Source organism: Bradysia coprophila, unplaced genomic scaffold (genome assembly GCF_014529535.1).
Source record: "Bradysia coprophila strain Holo2 unplaced genomic scaffold, BU_Bcop_v1 contig_232, whole genome shotgun sequence".
In the NCBI taxonomy this organism is placed as follows: Eukaryota; Metazoa; Arthropoda; class Insecta; order Diptera; family Sciaridae; genus Bradysia; species Bradysia coprophila.
In genome coordinates, this window is record NW_023503493.1 from 18,508,684 (window position 1) to 18,527,197 (window position 18,514).

Below are 18,514 nucleotides of genomic sequence, written 5' to 3' on the forward strand. Positions count from 1 at the left end.
TAAGAGAGAGCGGCGTGGAAACCAGCGGTACAATCTTCAGAAAGTTGAGTCAGTTGTTAGGATATGCTGATGACCTAGACTTAATTGGACGGAACATTGACATCGTTAAAGAGAATTTCACGAAAATTGAAGATAGGGGTGCTGAGTTCGGTCTCAAGGTCAGTGAGAGAAAAACCAAGTACATGACAACTTCATTGTCTGATGGCAGACCAACGGATCATACGCTGGAGGTGAATGGAAAACACTTCGAGACTGTCGACAGCTTTATTTACCTTGGGTCGCTGGTCAATAGTGATAATAGCATCGGTGAGGAAATACGTAGAAGGGTAACGCTTGGTAACAGGAGTTACTACAGTCTTCAAAAACTTATCCGGTCAAAAACACTCAACCGCAACCTTAAGTGCGAACTGTACAGATCGCTGATTCGACCAGTTATAGCATATGGATCGGAAGCTTGGTGCATGACACAAAGTGACGAACAGACACTTTTGGTTTTTGAAAGGAGAATTCTTCGATCAATTTTTGGAGGTGTCAATGTGAACGGCAACTGGAGAAGAAGATACAACCATGAGCTGTACCAGCTTTACAATGAGCCCGATATAGTCAAATTCATCAAAATCAATCGATTAAGATGGCTCGGTCATGTACAAAGAATGAACGAGGAACGTGTACCACTGAAACTGCTAAATACAAATCCCGATGGAAGCCGCAGGCCAGGAAGACCGAGAGCGAGATGGAAAGATGCAATTGAGTCTGATCTGAAAGTACTAGGAGTGAGCGACTGGAGAACGTTGGCGCGGAATAGGTCCGATTGGAGAAGATTGCTGGAAGAGGCCAAAACCAATAGTAGGTTGTAGTGCCCGCCTAAGTAAGTAAGTAAGTAGTAAGCATTTGTAATGTTGTATATGCAGCAGGTGTCACTTAAAAGTGTTATTTCAACTGTGAAATCTTGAAAAGATTGAGAAAGAAAACTTGAATTCAACTTATAGTCCAAGTTCTTATGTCGAAAAAAAACCGTCTCGCGCGCTAGAGAGTTTGGTAGAATTTCGACCGCGGGATATTGTAGAGGGGGTCCAAGTTACCTAACAATTTTTTTTGGGGTTCCCGAACCGGTCGAATCGGTAAAAAACCGGTTTTAGTGTAAAACTAAAAACATCAATATCTCCGTTAAAAATTAATATTTTTTTATGCTGTAAATTTTATTTGAAAGGCCGATCCATTGTCGTGGAACAAATTTTTTTTTGGATCTCAAAGCTGCACGAGCTATCTGGGATGTCCTAAAATGTGACACTAAAAAACTGCTAACTTTGACAATCACTGCGGCCAGTAAATCCTAACTGATTTTAATGATCAGAGGTGTTTTGGAAAGCTGTACACTAACTCTTTCAGATCTAGCTGGCCGAGCATACACGTACCATAGGAAGTTTAGATATGGGTCTGGGAACCGAGCATAGCTATAACCTTTTTTCGTACCAATATTATTGATTTTATGAAGTGCCGTGGCTTATTTTTCCCTATTTTATACTCAAAACGACTAACAAGTTACTCTTAGAGATTTCCTACGTAGTGGGTTCAGTTTCCTGTAATCTTGAGAGATCCATAACGCTCCCAATACTAGAAATTGATTAATTTAAGGACTTTCCTCAATTTTTCTTCAGTCCCAACTGGATTTATAACTTCTTTGAGTTGAGAATAGGTCAGTTCCTAACGTTGCACTACTTTTCAGTGCTCATCCTACCTTCACATCCTAGAATTCATGCACCCACATCACTTCCGTCTATTTTTCTTCATTCCCAACTGGGTTTTGTAGCTTCTTTGAGGTGAGAAAAGGTCAGTTCCTAACGTTGTACCAGTTTTCAGTGCTCATCCTACCACCATATCCTAGAATTCATGCACCCACATCACTTCCGTCTATTTTTCTTCATTCTTAACTGGATTTATAGCTTCTTTGAGGTGAGAACAGGTCAGTTCCTAACGTTGCACTACTTTTCAGTTAGGTAACCCTCTACAATATCCCGTGGTCAAAATTTCGTTAGAATCTCCAGCGCGCGGAATTACATAAGAACCTGGACTATAATGTCATGCAATCCCATACACTCTGTGTGATAACATTGTTTGTGCTGCTCATAATATATTCGTTACAATGTTTTGTGTTATAATGTGAGACACGTTGTACTGCATTAATTTGGGAAGAAGAAGAAAGGATATTGTCTTGTAAGGAAAAAAGAAGGTCGTTTTTTATTAGTTTATTGAAAACGTTCTTAAGTGGTTTGGTAGTCTTTCATTTTAAAATGGCTGTAAACTGATTATGTCCTCGTTTAACCGTGTGACGAAGTCCCTTCATGAAAATAATACAATTTAAAGGTGAATAAGGCGGAGGTACACGTTAATAATATTCTTCTCTTTTCTGTTACGTGTCTTTTATACTGCTCAAAATTGAATTGAATTCGAAATGGAAATGTTCATCCATTTAAAGCCAATTATATTCCTTTAATAACCCTATCGTTAATTGAATCCGCATGGAATCTGCCTTTTCCAGTTTAAATTCTTTTTCTTTCTCTTTAGAGGAAACTTAACCCTTAGAAATTAAATTGGCTGAATCTAAGTCTCAGCAGTTTTTATTTTCCGTAATTTTCAACCCTTCCATTTTTAGGGTTTACATGATTCGTGCAGATATCACTGCACATTTTGTTTAGCCAATTTTAAACAGTAGAAATCAGTAGAAACAGTAGAAAGCTTTAAGTTGATATAATCAGTGGAAAATGAAAATGATTACGTTTCAAGCCGAAAATAAATGTAAAATTATTATTTGAAGCATAGAGGCATTCCTTGGATGCTTTGAGTAGTAGTTTAGCAATCTGTTTGACGCGATTGGCTTGTGAAACCACTTAGTTTTGATTTTGTTGTTGTGGTTATATACGGTCGTGTCCAATCAAAACTAAGTGGTTTCACAAGCCAATCGCGTCAAACAGATTGCTAAACTACTACTCAAAGCATCCAAGGAACATGATAATGAACGTAGCCACAGCTTTCATAAAAAGAGTACTCACCACCAGCCATTCATCATTCCACCGTGAAAACAAGGTAACCATCCGTGAAATTCTGAACAAAAACAATTTTCCGGAGAAGGTCATCCAACAACTGATAAGGAAAGTCAATGGAACATCGATTCGACACAACAACAGTCAGACGATAAGCTATCCGTTCATTGACACAACGAACATCGCCAACCAAACGACAAACTTAAACCGATCAGGAATCAACGTGCAAAATGACGCCGACGCACCAGAAAATCGATCCCCAAATGCTAATTCGACAGTCATCAACAAACCGACAATGTTCGCCAGCATGGCCTACGTACCGGGAATTACCGAAAAAATCGCAGAGAAGATTAAACGTAAAGCACCGGAACTGAAAATTGCACCCCGACCAGTGGTGAAAATTGGTGGCATATTCACTGGACTGAAACAGAAGCTGGCCGTTGACCAGGAATCTTGCGTAGTATACAGAATCCGATGCAAAACCTGTGGCAAGTTCTACATTGGTGAAACATCTTGGTGTCTCTGTGATCGTAGCAATACACACCTGAATGACATCAAATACATGAACAACAAGCCTGGTAATTCGAAGAAAACAGGCCCAGCTCATCACCAATTTGATTTTGACGGCAAAGAAGTACTGAAAAGGGTACGGAAAAAAACAATGCTAAAAATCCACGAAGCCAACCAAATCGTCCTACACGGTGAACGGTCTTTGAATTTTAAGTCTGATGCAGCACACATCACACCAGTGTTTTACAACATCATCAAAAATAATTCCAGACACCCGAATGTAAACCCCGAGCATCTCACATCATACGGCTCAACAAGTGTTTTGACCAATGTTGCTGACATACCTGCTAGTCAGCTGGTCAATGTCAACAACAACAATAACATAAATACACAAACGCGATACAATCTGCCAGGCCCGTAGCTACGGGGGGGCTAGTGGGGGCTGAGCCCCCTCTGGACTACCTCTGAGCCCACCCTGGCAATGGATAAAAATGATAATGTTGAGAAAAGGTGCTAACAGTCTACGGATAGGATGTAGAATATTAATATATAGATTTTATCTTTTTCTCTTTCGTAGCCTCAGTAATCTTGGTTACCTTTTAATTCATTCAAATTCATAACTCCCTTGAGTGGCAACTAGTTGAGTCAAAAAGAACAAGGAACATTGAAACTAATGGAAACTCGAATTAAAAGTGCGATAGAATAAAGACATACAATCTATTCCAATTTGACGATTTCATCTCTTCTTATATCAGCATTTTTGAAAATAATAAAACTCGCTCATACTAATGCTTACGATCAACAATTAGAGTTGGCAAACTTAAAACCAAAATTCGAGGGGTAACCGACTGGCCAAAATGGTGGCAAATCAATTTCTAATTCCTTTCAATTCCGCTTAATTACCTCAATTACCGGACCAACTCGTCTAATTGCCGGATTCGCTCTATTTCCTTTCAATTCCGTTCAATTCCGTTCAATTCCTTTCAATTTCTTTCAATTCCCTTTCAATTTCCTTTCAATACCCTTTCAATTTCTAAAGGTACTTCCTGTCAATTCCTTTTAATTGCTCTTAATTCCTTTTATTTCTTTAATTAACGGATTAACACCACTACTTGCCGGATTCGCCCTTCAATTCCTATAATTTCAATCAATTCCTTCAATTCCACGAATTTTCGAAATAATTGCTCGATACTTTCAAATAGATATAAATTTAAAGTCAAAGTTAAACCCTTAAGCATTTTGGAAAAAGAATCGTCAGATTATATCAAGATAAAATTTGGAACAACTATGTTGTCCTACATTTGTGACTCATTTTGTTAGAATCTTTAATTTTTACTCATACTTTTAGAAGAGATTTTTCAATTTCAATTTAGATTAAACCGTCCAATTGACTGCAGTTTTGTTTAAAATGATTTCACATCGCACATCATTGTTTATTTTAGATAAATAGTATTTTTCGTACCAAGCTAGGAAATGACGAAAAACTTTTGTGCATCCGACAACTGAAATACGACATATTTTGCCATGATTTTTCATTAAGAAATGTCAGTTTTTCCCGAACTATATATCGTGCAGGAATAGTTATTTACGTATATGTTGTGGACGGTATATTTTAGGCAATTTCGCGGATTGTAGCGCGAACGAATTGAGTGCCTAAAATAAACCGTCCACAACAGATGCGTATACAACTTTTCATGCGGAGGGCCTAAGTTACGAGAAAAATTCCGTAATTTATGTCCTAGGCAAGAAAAAAACTTTATTTCTTTACGATTTATGGTGCGGGAAAGGAATTACATGATCTTTTCCATGACTATACATTTATTAAATTTAATATGGTGAATGTGAAGTGTGTATGTTTTCAAGTAAATTGCTGTGTTTTGTCTATTTCAGTTGTCCGATGCACAAAACGTTGTTCGTCCCTCGACAGGAAATGGATTTGTTCAGCACACGTCAGCAAAAGCCAAAGCACTCAATTTTTTGTTTCGCTCAAGTGATCGACATCGTAAGATGTTAGGCTTTTGAAAAGTTGATGGAATAGATGATATTGTCGGTGATGCATTTTTTTGTAAATTTGGTTTGAAACTGGAGCATTTCGCATCGGCAATGCCCCAGCCTAACATTCCCCCGACGAATATTCACTTGTTTGTTGCGGCTCAAACTCTTCCGCATCTGACTCACAAGAATCCTCTGAAGAAGAATCCTTCAGTGTGCATATTTTGAACATAAAAGATCGTTGGACCTGTTCTAAAATGGAACTGATCAACACTGTACACTGTTATTTATTGCGCGGGAGCTTTTAAAATTAAAACAAAAAGGAAATAGTGTGGTTTTGCATTCGCTGGTCCTTCTTTCCGATAATCACACTTATCAGCATTTACTCTCATTTACTTTCAATTCCTTACCACATATTTCCAGTCAATTCCTATCAATTCCGATCAATTCCGGTCAATTCCGATCAATTCCGATCAATTCCGGTCAATTCCATCAATTCCGATCAATTCCGGTCAATTCCGATCAATTCCGGTCAATTCCATCAATTCCAATTATTTAGCGGATACTCCGGCAATTCCTTTGAGGGTGTGTAGTCAATTTCCCGAGTCGGTTACCCCTCGCCAAAATTTGAAATTATGGAATTGTTCATGTCCTGTTGCAACGTATAACTTCTAAACATAACTCAAAATAAGTTTCAATTTTTTGTAGGCTAATTCGTTTTATTCGTACCACATCGATTTCTATATGACAGCATACATGTGCCTGTATGGAAGAATACACGTGGAAGGAATAGAACGAGAGAAACGCATGAAAAATAAAAACTTATTTTGAGTTCTATTTAAGTATTTTATATAAAATACAAATTATTTCTAAATCCCAAACTTATACAGATCAGTTGCAGTCACAAAGAAGTCGGCGGCCAAAAATAAACTAGGCTCGAGTAGACTTTTTGATGCGGGATTCGTAATTCATGAGTACGATTTCGGGAAGTGAGGGTAACTTTTGCGAATGAAAGTTTTTCGAAGTTTTCTTCAGTAGTAAAATCGACAAGCCCCATGCAGTTTGAACTTAAGCAGTCTGGCTATGAAACTTAAATTTTCCTTGCTAACTTTTCAGCAGTCTACGAGTTTTTAGAAGTTACCTGAAAGCAGACAATTGCCATTGGATGCTCTAAAAGGTAACTACTGTTTAGGTGTCTTGACTTAACATCTAGGAAAATTGTTAACACAGCTTCGTTGCTACAACTTTAGTCTATCTCTAGATTTTTTTTCAATTTTCTAAAATTTTCGAGAAAGTTTAGGGAAACTAAAGAAAATTAAAGAACATTTTCTAAAAGGTAGATACTGACTTTAACTCCACTCAATGCCGGAATATCAAGATGGCCCGGAGCGCTGATTAGTAAGAAAAATAATGTTTTAAAAGTAGAAAATTGCAAAATTTTCTCGCTCGCTCCGCTCGCGAATATTACTTTGCTTCATACATTTTTATAAATAATTTAACTCCACCGAATGTTTACAACATTTATAATGTTTCTTTGTTGTCGATGTCTAAAATATGTATGCATCATCAAGAAAGGTGATTGTGGGAAACCTGTTGGATGAATGGCTTCAAATTTCCTTCCAGAAAAAATAGCCTGCGGCGCCATTCATTATACATTTAATAAAAAATTAACTTTTTGTATTGGGCTTGAGCCCCCTCTCAGATTTGGTCCTAGCTACGGGGCTGCAATCTGCGAAGCAGAAACAGATAAATTGTTTCGAAAAAAACTGCGTGATATTAGATTGTAAGTGAAGAAAATTGTTTTTTTAAAAATTTATATAAATTCAAGCGCTTTATCTCGCTTAATTTGTTATAGCCCTGAAGATGGTCAGTGTGACCGAATGCATGGAATAAACAAATTTATCCGAACAAGCGTTTCATTGGATCCAAAACAAGCAAAAAAACATCTAGAAATTGTATACTCGATGTAACATGCTTGTATTTAGGGTAGATTTTCAGTTAGGATACTCCACTTGACAAGTGGCACTTGTTATATTCGCTTTCGTCAGTCATTTATGCGATTATGTGCTCAGTTGAGTAGCTGGGAAATGTAATTGTTCAGTTGAATAGCTTCTGGCATGGTATCGTTTCGTGTTTTTTAAAAGGACAATAAAGAGACGTGCTGGCAAGAGTGTCACACACATGCAACAGATGGATCGTATGAGCCAAGTGAATTATTTCTTAGCTTCTGTTGTAGAAACTGAAGTCCAAACATCAGAAATAGAATAACAACGGGGAATAGTTCATGTTCTAAGCTTTCCAATTTTTAAATGGTTGAATTTTTGAATAAAGTGCAGTTCTCCAGCCAAACTTAAACTTCATAAACTTCAATCAGAATATTTTCGCATGGGTTGGTTGGATGTGTAATTTATAGCTTCACAAAATAGGCTCCCATATATTTGCGGGAGTTTACCATTTTTCAAATATAATTGCATTTAAGGTTAATTTGGCTTAATCTTGAATGCGAACACAATTTTGAAATTCCATTTTTAACAATATTCCATAGGAATACGATTACTATATAATAGGTGGTGGTCAGATATTTGGTGACAATGGGAGTTCGTAAATTATTTGTAAATGGATTCTGTTGACAGATTTAAATTAATCATTTGCACATGAATTGGAAGATTGGATCTTAACAATCAATCAACCGAATCTATTGTAACTGAATCGATTACGTATTAGCCATTTGTAGTGCATCATATTCGATCACAGCTTAGCTTAGATATTACATTTCCTTCTTACTACTTCCTTGAGAATTTGGTGAACGATTGCGTGACCAACCAATTACTCACGTAGTGCTACACGGAATTTAACTGCATTTTATACTTAAACTTTATTCATGCTCCAGAGATAAAAGCGAAATCAAGGCGGTAGCGTCAAAGGAAATAAACTGAATAATAAGCTTAAGTCAATACAAAATATGAAATATTTGAATGTTCTTTTTCTTCCACTCAAACAACATTCTGTTTGCTTCGATTTCGCATTTATTTTTCTTTTTTATTTATCTTCATGGCTTTTTACCATGAACATTTCAATATCGCAAATTCAGAGAAATATCAAATAAGCAATACAACGAATCAAAGAGTTTGGTATTGACGATAAAAGTATCTGAAGGAAAGAGAATTTTCCGCAGTAAAAATATACTCTGTTCATATTCATACATATCCTTGGCTGATATTTAGAAAATATAAAATTTCCTTGTTTCGTGAAAATAGCTTTTTAAGCTTAGCATGAAAGAGGCTAATAATAAATCATGAACGTTAGTTTATGGTGTTTTCAACATTATAGCATACAAGTGGTACATATAAATGCTCAACAAATGTACTTTACTCGACTTTACTTTGTTATGAAATGGAGAATGTAACAAAGAGAAATATTTTTTTCAAAAACCTTTTAACATTTGCTACTCTAGAGTTGGTAAAAAATTATGGATTTGATGCAGTTTACCAGTTATACCATATGTGTGTGTGTGTATTGTGGAAAAATTGATTCGTTGAGACTCTGAAAAATGTTTAGAGATCTAACCAAAGTACATTGATTACATTGAAGTTGACTCTTTTCGCAAAGTTTTAACGAGACACTCGCGTTTATATGACGTTTAAATTCAAAAAGTTTTAATGGTTTTGCAATATGTTATGGCAATCGGAAGAGCGAACACATATTCGCCATTAGAGGAGTTTAGATTAAGACTTGAAATTTTTGCCAGTGAGTGCCAGTGAGTGCCACAATCATACATAATGCTTGATTTCCACTTATGAAAAAAGTACCCCGAATGGTCTACGTTTACTGTCTACTGTACAATGAAAAAGAGGCGTGGCTTAGCTATACGACGTAAGTGGAAATCGAATATAATTGTTCCCCCAATATAGCCATTATTTCATACATTTCAACATTCGAAATAGTTTTTTGACAGTTTATCTGTCAAATCGTGTGGTGTGTATGTCTATGTCACTCATATTGTGTTCGATGGGAAATTCCTCAATTGAAGTAATCAAATCAAATATTTTGCTTTTATTGAAGTAGTAAAAAGAATCATCTTAAAATTCTCTGAACGCCAATATTATTCTTCGTCAAACAAAAATAATTGAAGCATGTTTCTCATGTCTACTAAAACTAGTTTAACCTGAACAATTCAATTGATTTATTGATTGATTTTCTTTTTTGAATTTTTGCACGTCCGCTGATGCTGATTATCTAGATCTATCTTAGATGAATCCTAAACGACACTTTCTTGATGTTTTTTTCACCAAAAAAATGTTTGACTCGATACGCTGTTTACCTCGATGCATCACTGTTAAGTTAACAGTGTTAACCTATCTCCAAACTTGTTTTAAACTTCACCTATCCCGTATTCTATCAACTTTGCTTTTTGTTGTTCTTTCATCTGACTTACAAATTCGGTGCAGTATTATTGTGTTGTATCATTGATGGGAACACATTTACATAAATTACTTATGCAAATACATTAATGTTGACAATGCATCATCATCATTTATTTGATTCCATGATGCGAAGATGTAACAATTGAAATTTGAATTTATTTTATTTGAGTTTGAGCTTTTTTCTCTCGGGCATAAATTAGAATATTTCGTTTGATAAAGGTTACAACAACCACTTTGGAATTATAAATCGAAGATCAAGATTCTGACAAGCAGCGAAAGATTTGTATTGAGAGTTTTCTTGTTGTGCTTGTTTTATTGTTGTATCGATTACAATCTTCGACTAATCAAATATACACATTTCGTGCACCAGTCTCGTCTATCTTTTTTATTGATTGTAGCTACTGTCCTAGGGTTACATTATAAACGAATAAAAAAAGAATCGAGGTAGAGAAAATACATTCAACGTTTACATCTTTCCACTTCTCGCCTTGAGCATGAGAACTATCATTTCAAAATCAAATCTTCTAGAAAAGAAATTATGTATTATAAGTGGAAGAATAAAAAAACTAATCTCTTCTGTTAGCGTCGTCGCTTTTCTTTTTTTATATCCATCAAACCAGCTCTTATACCGATATAAAGACCTTTCTATCGAATAATCGATAAAATAGTAATTTATTTTATCTTTCTATTTTTAACATTCCCCTAAACGCAAATGCACCACAGAGCTACCTGTCTTACATCGATGTTCTCTTTTTCATTTAATTTATGTTAATAACTTTTTTCTCTTTTTTCTTTCCATGCAACCATACTATTAAATCGTATGACGATGCGGGTAATTTATTTGCATTTTTTGCACCCAGAGGGTATATCCATTCTTCTCGTAATAAATAACAAAATATGCATAATTTGATGTTGTACGATAGATCGACATTATACATTCACAATATAGTGAAAAAACACAGGACCTATTATTTGTGTGGTGACATCGGGATCTTTGAACACTGAGAGAGAGTGATGATGAAAAAAAAAACAGATGATGCGTTACCTACAGTAGCAATAATATATATTATCATATAAGCGAAAACGAGACAACAACATAGACCTGAAGTGTAATTTTTGAATTATTCTTCTAGTTAAGTAATTTTGACATCCGAACACCGCGCGTATGTGATAATAAATATTATGCACGTATGACAAAGCGGTCGAGGCTTGCTTTGTCACACGTGCATAATATTTATTGCAACATAATATATATTACTGAGTTTAGTGAAAGTGAGGCAAAGAATCAATAATAAGGTGAAAATTTGCTTTCAAAGAAATACAGATTTCTTACCTGGTAGTATGTCATTTTATTGAGTAAAACAGTAGCTTCCGTTATCGCCCTTGTTGAACGCTATTAGAAAAGTTTTCTTTAAGCGTTTTTTTTTTGCGTGTAACCCAGACTGGCTGTACTGGGCCATCGGGCGGTGCCCGATGCGCCTTTTGCTTTTTGGCGCTCCTCAGACCAAAAGAGTTTATTTAGGCGTCTCTGAACCTTTTGCAGCCAATGCGCCTTTTGGTAGCCAGTCCGGCCCTGGTGTAACCCTTGCCGTTGGCCCCTTATTATGTAAATATCCAATGCATAACAGTGCATGTCTTAATGATGAAGTAGAAGTCGTGCTGCTTTTAATACAAATTCTCTGATTTCACTCTTTTCAATATATTTTGCACAAACAAAGCACAACGCACAAAGTGCATAGTATTATCATCATATATACTATATACTTTGCAGAGGTCATTACTTATTTTTTGATACTGCGTTGTCCAGCTCAGTTGAGAGAACACACAATAAGCCGATCAACCTATACGTGTTTTCAAATTCATTAATGTAAATCGATTAGCACAACAAATATTGTTTCTAATTCCATTTATTTACAACCGACTAAAATCACCATAACAGATTTCCATTCATTTAATGAAGAAAAAATGATAAATCACGCAATGAATCGAGAAAAAACCTGTACTGCGTAGTATACACAGATTCGATGCATACGTTAACGTTGCAGTTGATGAACAAAAAATTTAAATTATCGAATCCATTACTCATCTTATTCATCTAACAAATAGCTATGCGTTATAAATAATCAACTTCGTTTCTAAAAAACGCAACTTAGTTAAATTCATCAGGAAAAAACGGTTTAACATTGATGATTCATATTTCATCGCAGCATCACACCGTACTTGTGACACATAAATGTAAAATGCACCAACCACCATTGTCACTATATAAATCCGAATATGCTGCCTTGATAAAGATTTCGTTTTGCTTAGTTACTGAATAAGTAATACTGACTGAATATACCGATACCCCTGATACAATTATAACTGTGCTGATACAATTTGTGCAACGGAAAACCAACCGAACCACTAGCTATAAAGAGGCTAGTCGATTTCGAAATGATTAATTGTTGAATTATTATTCATTGTCAGTAATTTTCTTTGCAGTATTTTTTTCGGATAAAATTTACAATGCAAACTTGTCACGTATGGAACTGAAAAAAGAGGTGAAAAACACATGGAAGGAAAAACCTTTAAAATTACATTCAAGATGATATGCAGATATTGTTCCCATTCCGTTACAGACTGTTTAAATGAGGATATATTCAATGGTGTGGCATAAAATATAAGCATACTCATCTGGACATGAAGGGTTGCAAACATATTCACTGTGTGAAATCATGCCATAAATCTCAATGAAAATGTTCTGTTGCAAATTTATACACAAACACACGATGTGTCTGCGCAAAAACGGATTATAAGTGGTTTCAGGGTTTGGAGATGAAAGAATATTTCAAATCAATTAAAAAGATATTAACCGAGGTTATTGTGCACATTTTGCGAGACTAAAGACTGTTTAATCTTTTTTATTTATTGATACTAATAATTCATTTCGTTGAATTAAAAATGTTGTAATAATCTCCCATTAATTAAAGGGAAATAGGAAAATTTGCATTTTTAGTTTGGGATGATGAGCAATTTTCTATTTAGAAAATATTCTTGCACTTTTAGCGAGGTAATGGCCAATTTATTATTCGTATTAACTATTGTAAGAATTTATGCATTTTTCAGACGAATCAATTACAATTGTCTTTCAACAATTCATTTTGAACCATCCATCTTCATTCCATTTTTCAACAATTCGAATTTTTTGCTGTACCGGTTCAAATTTACCGGCAACGAAACATGCATCCCAGATTTAAATACGAAACCAAAGTGATTTATTGTATGCAACATAAATCTATTTGCGTATATCGTAACTCTCTCGCAAAATCTGTGCTTGCAACACGTTTGTTCTAAATTTAAATCCATTCTTAATGAAATATATAACAAAATGTGTGATAGAATCGTTCTACCTTCTCTGGTTTAGATGAGTCATTCTCGATATTTAAAAAAGAGTGTAAAATTTATCTCGCTAGTATACATTACCTAGATCATGTTAACTGCAGAATTTATGTAAAAAAAAAAATAGAGAAATGTAAGGTAGACCTCTGCTAGCCATTTTTTTCAAATTTTATATGCCCATAAACTTTTAAAAAAGTGTGGTTTTACGATCACCATGTCTAGCTTTAGTTCATCATTGTATTGAGCGAACATTTTATTTAAAATAATAATAAAGCTAAAAGTGAACTTCTTGGATGTAAATAGATTATTATGTAAACTATGCACACTTCAGATAAGCGACAGAGAGAGGAGCTAAGTCACTGAACGAATGTGGCTGATGAACCTATTAAATTAGTATGTTAAAAGTTTGTCTGAGTTACCTGGTAGCTAGAAAAATATGTTTGGCAGGATATCTTAAACAGTTTAAATTCACAAACATTGGGTAGACCATTCTGAAATTTTGTGGAGACTGCACGAATTGACTTTTGAACATTTTTATAAAAATAAAATCGGTCATAATTAACGTCGATTAAACATAACTTACAAAAACTACCTAAGTTTCTTACCGTCTAAATTTCGGTCTTCGTTATTTTAAGTAAGGTATGAGTAATGCTAATGCATTTACCATCAAATGTAAAATTTTATTTTAAGCGATCTTTGTTGCATAAATTCATCAATAAGTCTAAATAAAAATTATCTTCATTAAATTTAAATATTTTAAACGAAATTTCCAAAAAGTGTGTTAATTACCAGTTGTTGCGTTTTGAAGTAATTATGAGTAACATATGAGTATTGAATGCATAAACCTGATACGTTAGACCGATTAAGAAAGATTGAGTTATGACTCAAACTCATATACAGAAAGAAAAGAAGTAATGGAACAAACAAAAATTGAGGTCTCAGGTGATGTTTATTATATATACTAGGTGACTCATCGCTCCTTTTAGCTATACAAAAAGTACATACTTAAATACATCGATATATAACAACAACTAAAATTGAATAAAATTTTTACTGAAAGTATGCTTCATATTCTCACAACAAAGAAAAATGATCGTTTTTGTTGTATAGTTTAACTTGGCCCTGTCTTTTTTGCTATGACTAGTTCATGACCAGCTATTATATACATGATATTAAGCCCTGCCATTACATATTTTAAACTGTTAGTCCATCCCTTTCCATATGTTCTAATAACTATTGGATGTATTTATGACAAAAGGAAAAAATTTCATAAATTTTTCAGCTAAATATTTTAAATAAACAAATAAAGAAAAAAATGTTGTGTTTTTAGGCGACAGAAAAACCTTACATTTTATTATTAATTTTAGTTGTATGAATGACACATCTCAATAAAAAGCAATATTTACCGGACTAAGAAATTCAAGAAGTTGCTCGCCAAGCAAACAAAGAAATAAAAATTAGATTTCACGCGCATTAATGAAACTATAAAAAGAAATGTAATTGCTGAAAGGAGTTTATTTAATGGTCACTCCGAAGGGTCAGGCGAAATTTTATTACTTTGATGATTTTTTTGGCATCAAAATTAACGAATTTAAGTTGACTTAAACACCTGGAGTTTTTATGGATCGTAAAAATATTTAATACAATCGGTTCTCTGGGAATAACATTTTTAGTACTTTAAAAAAGGTCTTGTCGAGGATAAGAAACCACTGGAATGAACTATACAAGTTCTCAACCGAAATTTTTAAGAATAAGAAAACAAAAAGAGATTACATCGAACGACAGCTATAAAATTTGTGAATACACAATTACTGGCTTCATAAATATTTTAGCCAAGCGTAACACAACCGTCAAATCTGTTACTTCAGTTATTTAAAATATTTGAGATTATAGTCTGGTACAAAACCTTTCACTTTATGTGTCCTACCATATAAATCTCGCTAAATACGAGCAAACCAAGTCACAAATCATCACTTATTTCCATTCATTAATAATTCGATTGATATAGAAATCTAAAGCAATGCCTACATTCAGAGGATTGACATCGCTCAAATTTACATCTAGTTCCACGACAAAAATTGACAAAATGCACCGATAACAATGTTTCTGTTTAACCACTTGTCACTTGTCGAACCCACATAAATCACCATTTCCCATTAATTTTATGCTCAATAGCTGACTATTTGTTACGCTATTCATATTGTAGACAGAAGTTATATCTAGTTGATGATGGGAAAATAGAAGTAAATCAAATCAAGTTAAACGACATACGCATTCTGAAATAAGCGATAGTACAATCCGCCTGTCATCAGTACGGTGTTAGTATTTATTGAATATTGAGTTCAATTAACTTAATCAATCAGAATTTATAACTATTATTTTGCTGAATGAGTTTCGGTTTCTTTATATTTTATTGACGGCTCTTTATCTACAGGTTAACACAGTTGCATTATGTTTATATTGATCGTTTGTTTGTTCAGAAATTGTTTGTTTAAATCGTGTGTCTAACTAAATAAATCGAAACAGACTATCTGAGGTGTTAATTAAATTCGTGCTGCTTTTGTTATGGTCTGCGACAAAATCTAGACTTAACTTTCTGATATAACAGAAGTATTATTCTAATATATCTTTTAATACAAATAGGATCGAGTTGCTGTTGCTCGCTCATACGGGTTACATACTTAGATTGGGCCCGTAGAAAGGTTCAAAATGATGTAGATAAATTATCACAAGTATTTGCTATTACTAAATATTTTCAGTAGCCACGCCATATTAATCATAGCAACATAGTTGAGGTATGGCTGTTTTTACTACCTTCTTTGATACATAATCTTTTACTTCATTTGATTTAATATTCCTTTTAATTCCAAACAAATGCTAGTTCAATTTATTCAATGAAGAACAAAATCTGTACGAAGCAAAATAGAAGGGCGACTTGAAGATTAGGCCTTTCGACTAACACTTTGATAACGCTCGTCTCTTTACCGATAACAGATGAATAAAAGGCGTTGTTTCTAGTGCCTTCAGACCGTGTCACGTACGCTATTTATCATTGGATTGGTTTTCCATAACCCGTTTCAAAAATGTTATTTGCGTCAGAATATGTATGTACGAAGGGAAGTTTGCGATTTCGCTTATTAATCGAAAGTTCCTAACAAAAAAATCCATTTAACATCACATATCTCCAATTTAAATTCCTATTCACGTCATGAAAATCGTGTATAAAAACAGAAAGTTTCAGGTAATACCAACATTTTATGATTTTGATTGCAACCAAAAATAAGAAAAATCACGGATTACAAAAAGGTTACGTACCTAACCTACACTTTGTTCCGTCCACTCGTTGAAAATCCTCGTTTATGAATTTATTGAAAAACACATAAAATTTTATGAAGCCAAAATGCGTGTTCTGTTTATCAAACAGCAAGACTTTAGTTGTAAAACTTTCTTAAACAACCATGTTTTAAAAGCTAACCAGTCGCATAGTAATTAAAGGGTGTATGGGTGTTCGGATCACTGGTCGGAGTGATATTCCTTGTAAAACAATTCGTATTCTCAAATAATTTCAACATCTTCCCATCGACTCATTATAATATCGGTGGAGAAATTTGAAACAAAAGGGAGCTATATTATGTGTTCGGGATACATGTTTGCCAGCTTTAGTTAATGTTATTTTGTGGCTTTACCGATGTGGAAAATTATTTATGTCTAAAGTTCTGTGTTGGTGTTATTTTCACGTTTGAAAATTATAAAAAATCAAATTCTGCGTGGATACGTGGTGTATCTTTTAAAATATATATACCGTCAAAGGAGAAAATTTGTATAATAAAATGGAAAATTTGTTTAAAACTGTTTTTGTAATGAAAATTGATCTACGGTGCAGGTGGTTGATTTCACAGTAGTCATACAAACCAACTTTGTTTATTTTTGATTTTCACATTACATATGATTTTCAGTATAACAATACAGGTGGTAATGTTTTAATAACAAATTTTCTAATTAAGTTTTTATAACAATTTTTCGAGCTCACCACATTCTCATTTGAGATATCATTCGTTGAAACAAAACTTCTCGTTTGACGTTAACTTTTTCTTAATATTTCAAGCCAGCAATTACTACGGAACCTAATTGATTCCATTAACGATATTACATAACTTATTTCGAAGCTACCATACCTCAACAGTTATTACATCGACCCATGGGTCCATGATACCTGTCGGGCCGATTAGTCCAACAGAATAAACTATTATCTCTCTCCCTCAATTCCAATTGTGATAACCAAAAGTGTCCGAAACAAATACATAGTTTCCTCAATGTCTATATTATTTAAAAAAAAATAACATCCATCCTATACTGTTCCAAACAAAGTGCACGAAAGCAATTAAGATAAAAACTCAATTAGGAAATAACTAACTAGCCCGACAATTTACTTTTTGAATTAACATTTGGTTTATTGTTGTGGTTCAATTTCTCTACTGGATTGTTAAACATTAATGCACTTCATGCACTATCCACTTAAACATGCGTTTCTCAACTCTGTAACATAGTCGGAATAAAACAGATGAAAGGGTTAATGAACAGCAAATAAACTAATTACTATTCATCATAGAACTTATAATTTAAATTGCATTTTACATTTATAATGCCAGTGGATTATTCTTTCATTATTTTCTCTCCATTGAAAACGGTCGATTCCCTTGCTTGGTGCTGCTACTACTACCAGCAATAATAGAAATCATGACCAGGAAAAATTATCGTGAAAGAATATTTAACTGCTTCTAGTCTCAAATTTGTGAATTAAAAATTACTAATGCGGTGCAATGAATTTTAAGAATGAATTTGCGAAAACTTCATCCAGCTAATATGAAAATGAAATTCAAGCCACATCCGATCCGAATGATCGATGGCTCTATAGAATCGCTAATCTCCCTTCACAATTTTGTGGAACAACTTTTTACTAGTTGTCTTTTTGTTTTTGGCAGTAAAGTTGTAAAAGTGAGCTGTGTCGCATGTTGAAAAATATTTATTTGTGAACTAAAAGTTGAATTATTTCGCCAATAAACATACGATTTATTTGGAAGTGTGCAGGTTTGTAGTGCTTAGAAAGACGCTGCGATACATACCCAAAAAAGGTCGAAAGGTCCGTGTGTGGAAGCGCTAGACATT

The 18,514-nt window shown here is 34.2% G+C and overlaps 2 long non-coding RNA genes across 2 annotated transcripts in view; one reads left to right on the plus strand and one right to left on the minus strand.

Moving 5' to 3' along the window:
* Positions 1-18,514, minus strand: part of LOC119077164 — a 78,945-nt gene that overhangs the window by 264 nt on the left and 60,167 nt on the right. The gene's annotated exons all lie outside the window — the stretch shown is intronic.
* LOC119077168 lies at positions 375-17,597 on the plus strand. The gene is made up of 3 exons (XR_005087760.1): positions 375-883; positions 6,128-6,130; positions 17,586-17,597. It is a non-coding gene; the product is annotated as an uncharacterized LOC119077168 (long non-coding RNA).